Source organism: Gekko japonicus, unplaced genomic scaffold, assembly GCF_001447785.1.
Source record: "Gekko japonicus isolate JY-2015 unplaced genomic scaffold, Gekko_japonicus_V1.1 scaffold2154, whole genome shotgun sequence".
NCBI classification, from domain to species: domain Eukaryota; kingdom Metazoa; phylum Chordata; class Lepidosauria; order Squamata; family Gekkonidae; genus Gekko; species Gekko japonicus.
This window is the reverse complement of record NW_015169241.1, coordinates 227,559-236,142: the sequence shown is the minus strand read 5'-3', so window position 1 is coordinate 236,142 and position 8,584 is coordinate 227,559.

Sequence of the window (8,584 nt, the reverse complement as noted above, 5' to 3'; positions counted from 1 at the left end):
ACTGTCGAGCTGAGCTTGCATACGAGAGATGTTCTGTGGAGTGGCTTCAGTCCAACTGCATTCTGTCATGACTGCTACTGCAGCAAACTGTTACTGCCAGTAAAATAAAGTGCATCCTACCCACTGCAGCAGCAGAAATGACAAGAGTAAACGAATCCATTTTGCATACCATACATTCCATATTGCAAGGAAAGTACCACAAACATTTCAACAATGGCATAGCATAAAAAATACTGGCAAAACTTTATTGGCACTCACACGGACAAAACAAACCCCTTAGGACTGCAGGAAATTTTCTTCACATTCATATCCAGTGACAAAAGGAGCTTTCTGCAAAAAGGTTCAAAAACCTCCCTTGCCCTACCCTCTCACCCTTAGCCTGTGTGCAGCTTCAGGATTACTTAAGAAGGGCCCCTTGCTTGGGCAGTTATAGCCAGTCAGGGATCAAAAGCACAACATCATAATATTACATGATCCCACTGGCAATCAAGTTTAGCTGGAAGGGATTAAAGTTACCTGTCCTTTCATAATCTTTCCCTTTCACATCTTCTGAAACTTGAGGCTGAAATAAACAAAATCACAAGTAGTCCTAAAGCAGCATACCACGGCAGGCAGGTATCCTATCCCAAGACAAGCTTCTGTCCATTAGTTGTGGTATGGTATGTAACTTGAGGAGCAATTCTATTTTTTTAATGCCATCAGAAGTCACCAGGCACAAGACCATAAGCCTTACTGTTGTAACCAATCTGCAGCAAATAAATTGGGCCCATTTTAATGAGATTATTCGAAGTGCAATGTCTTTGTGTGCATGTGTTATTTAACAGCCGCCTTGGAGCAAGAACTACAAGCAACACAATGTACTGGAAAATTACCATGATGCACTGCTGTAGCTATTGTCATTACCTGTGCATTAAATTAACGTTTATAGCTTCATTGCTCAGTGAGCAACAGCTGTCTATGTGCTGCCTAAAGCCAAGCAAATGCAGAAGGTTCTTCAATGTGGATTCTAACTGTCAGGTCAACAGCAACTGTGGCAAAGACAAAAGAATTTTATTTTTGCAGTATATTTTCTAATGAAAATGTATTTGTTTTACAAAGCATCTATTCTTATATTGTTCCTTGGCATTCATACAGACAGTGCAGCCCACCCAGCAGGATAAGAGACAGACTTTTACCCCCAAGCTGGGTAAATTGGGGAGAGGATTGCTCCCTGAGAGACCCTGGCACCACGTTCTGTCCTCGACCTTGGAGAAAGGAAGAAAGCCATTGTAGGGCAGTCTCCCAGATCCCCAGGTTGGGAAGGCGGTGGGCTAAAAGATTGTGGCCGACCATGTCAAATGCCACTGTCAGGTCAAGAAGCAACAGCAGTGCCAACCCGCCTCAGTCCAGCTGTATCCAGAGGTTGTCTGTAAGGGCAACCAGAGCCATCTTGGTCCTGTGGCAAGGCTGAAAACTGGACTGGAAGGGATCCAGGATGGAGGCCTCATCCAGGAAAGCCTGCAGCTGTTTCGCCACCACTCTCTCAACTACCTTACCCAGGAACGGAAGATTCGATACTGTGCAGTAGTTGGCTTTTTAAAGAGCGGACATACCATGGCCTCCTTCAGCCCCCTTCAAAATACTATTGTTGCTCAAAAGATTAACTACTGTTTTATTACTTCCAGATATTCCAAATTTACAAGCAGTCAGTGCACATGCAGTCCTCCCAACAGGGCAAATAACCTGGCACAGTTCCAGGTTGAGAAAATGGTACAGGGTGGGGAAGCAGGATTCCTTCCTTACCTCTCACTACAATTTTAACCCAAATTTGGTCCATGGTGACCACATGGAAAACATAATGTGCAGTTTGGCCCCAAATGCACTACAGAAGTCCCTGCTCATTCTTCACCCAGGTACTGTTCTTGCATTTATGAACAGTGTAGCCTTTTCCACTCCAAAGTTCATTGGTCATGCTTTGGTGGCTTTCCCTTCCATCAACACTTCTGTGGTGCTCCAAAATGCAGTCACAATTTATTTCTAGAGTATTCATGTGTGAAATTGGCTCCACTCTTATAGTTCATGTAGTATAGTGGCTAGTCTTAAAGCTCAATTGATGTGCTAAGTATATTTTTCAGATGATTAAGCAAATGTTATATATGCCCCCCAGCAGTATATTATTTCTAAAACTTCCACATAAGTGTATCCAGGACCACTGTCAGGAAAGGACTGGGGATATAACATTCAAGAGGAGGGAACAGAGCATTTTGTGCAAGTGCCTTTGGGTGTGATCATAGCGGTTGGTGCAGGAATAGGGAGCTTAATGCCCCCAGGCTTCATTTTGGTGAGTATTAGTCACTTCATGAGTTTGAGGGCAGATTTCTGGCATTTAATATTTTTCAGGGGCTAAACCTGGTACACATTCAGACCTGCCTTTCAGCTCATGCCATGACAATCTATATGTAGAATCTTAAGGAAACATTAAATCAGAATGGTGAAGTAAGATACTGGGACACTGATCTTAAAGGGATTTTTCTTCTTTCATAATCCTAAAGCTTAGAGGTTCTCTTATGACATTGACTAGCTAGAGGTTCAGATTAGTCACTGAAAAAATGGAAAATGTAATGCCATAAGTAAAATATTGTGTTAAGTACCAGACAAAGTGGTCAAACCTTAAAAGGGGTTTGGATAGCCTTAACATGTATCCATAACTCATAGTAGTGTTAGCTAAATAAAATTTCATTGTACAGTATATTGCCTCTGAGCATAGAAGTTGCTTTATACCAAGTCAGATCATTGGTCTACCAAAATCAATATTGTGTACTGGCAATATTGTGTGACTGGCAGCGGCTTGCCAGGATCGCATGTACATGTCTTTCACATATGATGCTTTTCACCAGAGATGCCAGGGAACCTACATGCAAAGTGGATACTCTGTCATGAAGCCGCAGCCCCAATAGGACCCACAACAAAGATAGTGGCAGACTATATACCTTTAGTAGATGAGAGGGATCAAGTAGGCATCTAACTGGATAGGCTTAGTCAGTGGCAGAATCAAAATTGGGTGAGATTAGGACATTCTGCTGCTGAAAGGATTTAACAGGATGTTTAGACCCACACAGTTTGGAACTGTACAATTTAAAATCCAATTAAAATAGCTAAAGATAAAAATAAAATAGCTAAAATTACCAACAAAATGGTGCCAGAATGGTCATACAATATGTATTACTGTCCCACAATATGTGAAAAAAGCAGAGTAGGGGAGGAGAAGGGAGTACTGGATAAGATGGAACCCATTGCTGTCCTCAACCGAAAGCCTGGCAGAACATCTCTGCCTTACACGTCCTGCGGAACTGCATAAGGTCCCACAGGGCACGAATGTTATTTGGCAGAACGTTCCACTGGCCCTGGCTCTGGTCAAGGACAGCAGGAGGTCTTTAGGGCTAGGGATCACCAGTAGTTTATTCTCAGCAGAGCATAATGTTCTTTGGGGGACATAGCAGATAAGGCGGTCCCGCAGATACGTGGGTCCCAGACCGCACATGGCCTAAAGGTCAGTACCAAAACCTTGAACCTGACCTGGTACTCTACTGGGAGCCACTCAGTGTAAATATCCGGTACTAATGGGTACAGGATATATGCTGAACTAGATACTTCTGTTTGTGGTTAAGAATTTCCTTCAGGGTCTCCCTGATTCCGAGGGTATCTAGCTGTAAAACTTGACTAAATGTGATACACAGCTGTCTTCATGGTTAAAAATTCCTCAAACAAGTAACTTGCCATTGACCCTCAGTGTTCACCATCTGCAAAATGGAACAAATAAAATTCTGTGTATCCTGTGACTTAAGAGAGAGGCGATTCTGTTGGAAGACATAGCCTGCAGTTAAGAACTCTTTGAAATGGACTTGCTTGTTTACACTTGCTGTGTGTTGTTTTTCTTATTAAACTTCTTCACATTTTCAATGTGGCTAGTCTGATCTCCATGACCCATGTTAAAGCCTCTGTTCACACATACCAAGACCAGAAGAAGCCGTTAACTCTACTCCCCTAAATGACGCTAAGCATGTTAGCCCCCATAGTAGTAGTGCTAACAGAGAGATACACATGGAGCAGCAGAGGGTACCTGAACACTAATTCTCAGGTGGTAGCCTTAAAAGAAAATTGATTCGTTGTTAGCAGCAACAGAGAGAGTAAGGGAATGAGAATTAGGGAATTGAGAAATAATTTAGCTCCATGCATACTTTGAGCTCTCCCGAGGTTCATGATAATTGAGTAAGATCGGATTCCTGTAAAATTCTAGCAGCCTGAAGACATTTCCAGCATAACAAAAGGGAAACAGTCAAAAATTGGTCTGAAAGTAACCACATCAGCCCCTCTTAAAATTCCAGCAATGACTAGGTAATGAAATCTGATAATAGCCCTAATGCATGGAAGGATCCAACTGACAATCACCCTTATCATTTCTCCAGAGACAGTTATCTGACACTCCCCGTCTTTTGTCTTCCCCTCAGGATAACCAGGTAAATATGTCATCCCAGTCATGCACCCTTTTATATTTTCTCACCTAACTGTTAAAACCCAAACTGGCAAGCAAACTTCAAACTTTCTGGCTCCAATCCAATCCCACCCTGGGAGCCCATTGTCTATGATGCTCCCAACCTTTTAAACTGTATTAATATAACCCCAAAATAACCCCAATATTTTGCAGCATTTTTTCCAAATCTTCCACTTACTGCCCCTGTAGAAAAGAGCAAGAGACCAGTAGTACCTTAAAAAGTAACAAACTTTGTGGCAGGGGATGAGCTTTCATGAGTCACTGCTCACTTCTTCAGATACCATGAAAGTTCATACCCTGCCACAAATTTTGTTAGACTTTAAGGTGCTACCAGACTCTTGCTCTTTTCTGTTGCTACATTCAGGGTACATTCAGATGGGGCATTTGCAACGGAATAGGTGCCGGTTGGAATTGGTGTACTTACCGGCGTTCACACGGCAAAGAGCTTTACACCGTTGTATTCTGCCACTAGGTCCCCAAGTGGTGGTATCCTTAGGGCAACGGTTGTAATCGCTTTACCCCCGTCTGATCGCTCTCCACCGTTGCAGAGCCACTTCCGTTCGGAAGCCTGAGGCTTCCGATTTTCGCCAGACCTTTTTTTAAAAGGTCGGCGATATGCGCTTGGGCGAAGCTTTGCCCTGGCGTTTGTTTTTTTTAAAAAGAAAAAGTCTTTAGTTTAACGTTTCAGAGGAGTCCGGGACTTCAGGGAGGCCAGTTTGTTCTTTAAACTTTAAAGGTAAACTTTAAAGGTAAACTTTAAAGGTACCTTTAGTAATACGGGGTGTTTTGAGCATGCGCAAAGATCGCCATTCTGTGGATGGCTGCCTATGCGCATGCTCAAACTGAGTTAAAAAAAAAAAACGCCGATGCCCACTACGTGTGAACAGGCATACAGCGATGGGCTCCGCAGACAGGAGGTAAGTGTGATCGTGTTTCAGCCGGCATAAACTGCACCGGTTCCAACCGGTACAGTTTATGCCGGCTGAAACACCCTGTCTGAACGCACCCTCAGACTAACAAGGCTACCCATCTTGATCTACTGCCCCTGTAACTTGGCACAGGACCCTCTGAGATGTTCTGTTTTTCTCTTCTCCCAAATAACCACTTTGGAACACCCAACCCCTTCTCATCCTTCCCTCAAGATCCTCCAACCTGTTCAGAACAGGCGTGTATGTTTTATTTAGCCCTTTTGTTTACATTTGTAAGTGTATTGCTTAGATTTACTGTGTGTGTACAATCTCTCAAATCTTGGTGTGCCTTCTGCTATTGTATTAACTATTTTTTCTGAATAAAGATTTCAATTTTATTCTATTTTCCATGTGTTTATTTCTGGAGATTTCCCAGTTCCCATAGCGGAGCACTATCTAAATTCAGGACTTCTGGTGTAAACCTGGCTAATCCCTTAATGTAATTTTTCCCATGAATGTGTGTGTGTACTTAACACTCAAGGGGCATACTCCAACTACTGAGGGTTATATACATATAGGCCACTGGGGTAACAGAAGCCTCACTGGAAAGGAGACACCAAACAGCTGCATAACTTTCTCACTCCCATGTGTACAGAAATGAGTGCTTACAAGACCCATTTTGCCACAGTGCTACTTTGTTCTAGCTGCAGATACTATTTGTATGACCCCATAATAAAGACGCAAATAGTGTTTATAGCCCTTTATTAACAAAAAAATGGAAATGGTGTTTAATAACCCTTTATTTTCATTACTTCTTACTGTTTTTGTAACCAGAGTCATAAACAGTAAACCCTTGTCCCATAATAATCCTATAACAAAAACAAATCTTACAGCCTTTTGAATTTGTAAAAAAAACCCTTATAATTAAAAAACAGTAAAGAAACAACTGTGTCAGTCTTACAGAATTCCTTGAATAATAACTGAAGTGTTTTTCATTTTGGAGGCGTCATAGGTTCCTTCCCTGCTTTTGTGATCCATCAGTTAAGATGACATATGCTTACCTGTATTCTCATAACAATTGCATTTATAGCAGTAACTGTGGAAAGAAGCATGGAGTGTTAATTCATATATTTGAGATCAAACATCATCCCTTATGTTTGCAAGATCCCTCAGCAAATTGGTGATTTTGAATGGACATATGTATATAGAAACAGACCAGGGCTGGGGTTGCTGGATGGGATAATAGTAGCGGAGGGCGGTCACAACAATCCCAGGTTCAGCTACAGCAAAGACACTTTGTCTTCTTTTTGCTCTGCCCCACATAGTGCATAGAAAATTGCCTGTTGTGGTTGCAGCCATTATAGATGCAATTTTTGTCTTCATTTGTTTACTGCCTGTGAAAATCAAACACAGCACGGTATTCTTGTTCACTTAAGCAGGTCACATTCCACATTGCCTATGAGATTAGCATTCAGAAAAACTACAGACTCCTTAGGATACCCACCCAAACATACGAGAGTTAATGACCAGAGCAACTCTATCTCGTCTTTCTGATTCCCCTCAGCAATTTAAAGCTCTATGGGTTTTTCGTTGGCATTTTAGGGTTGACTGGAAAAGGCATAAAACCAGTCTGAGAACATTGTTTCCCAGCTACCAAATGTAGCTGATTCAAATGCAGCAAAATTCCTCCACAGAAAGTACATCCACATAAAAGAATGTGTGGATTTGTCACATGAGTGACTATAACACATTTGGCAATATATATCCTCACCATAGAAGTTACATGTAGTTAACATGCTACCTCCTCCTATATTTGTATTTAATTTCAAAATGTTTATGTCATCACATTACCTCTTGGCCACATCAAGGATATACTACTATATCACTGTTTATTTTTGATTTTGTATATTGTAGTTGTGGTTTGGTTCTTTTTACACCATCAATTCCAATGTAAAGTTAAAAATGCATGAATGTAATGGGAAATCTGGCAAGCAGAAACAGAAACTGAGGAATAAGGGAAGAGTGAGGACAAATGTGAGCTTTCAAGCTGAAACTACGAGGTTGCAGAAATCAGTATCATTTTTAACCACAATGCCATTGGATGTTCTTGGTGACTAAAGTTAGTGTCAAGCCGATCTGTTATGGAAGTGACTGCTCTATCTTGTGGCCTAACAACTATAACATATATGGCAGCAAATAATCACATTTGTCTAATATAATCGGGACATCTGGAGCTGGCTGCTTGGAAGGTATGCTTCAGCACAACAATGGTGCAATACAATTTATTCATTAGCATAGGTTCCATGGTTCAATTCTTGAATGAGTGAACTCATTATACAAAGAAGAGACTGGGGCTAAGCCAGGGTTCCCGAGAGTGTGGTATCGGAAGGCACTTACTTCCACAGGTGCCTGCCATATGCTCCAGGAAAGCAGGTAGGACCATTGTAATAGCAGGACCAGTGACTGGCTGCTTTCATAATAATAATAAGAGATTGGATTTATACCCCACCCTTCACTCGGAGTGTCAGAGTGGCTTACAAACTCCTTTCCCCTCCCCACAACAGACACCCTGTGTGGAAGGTGGGGCTGAGAGAGCTTCGACAGAAACTGCTCTTTCAAGAACAGCTCTGACAGAACTATGGCTTGCCCAAGGTCATCCAGCAGCTGCAAGTGGGGGAGTGGGGATTCAAACCCAGTTCTTCCAGATTAGAGTCCACGCACTTAACCACTACACCAAAATGGGCTTTCTGCTTGGATCCTCCACACCATTCACCGGAGAAGGATCCAGGATGCTGTAAGCTGATCTGCTGAAGCACTCCTTTCCCCCATGTGTGTGTTTGTGTGTGTGTGTGTGTATTGTATCCCCCTCCCCCTAGGCTTTTCCCCTGTGGATATGCCTGTGTATATGTGTGTTTATATTCCCTGCACCCCTTCCTCTTGTGCATGTGTGCTTGGCTTTACCTTTTGTGACAGCCATTTGTAAAGATGCTTACCATCCTGCTTCAAAAATCCTGCTAAGCCTTCCTTTAAGGCAGGGTTTCCCATAAGTGAAGGAGCTGTACATTTCTGTACATTTGGACCTTTAAGGATATGTATGATTCTTGAGGCTATAAGAAATGGGGATTTCCGGTCTATGGTGGCACGC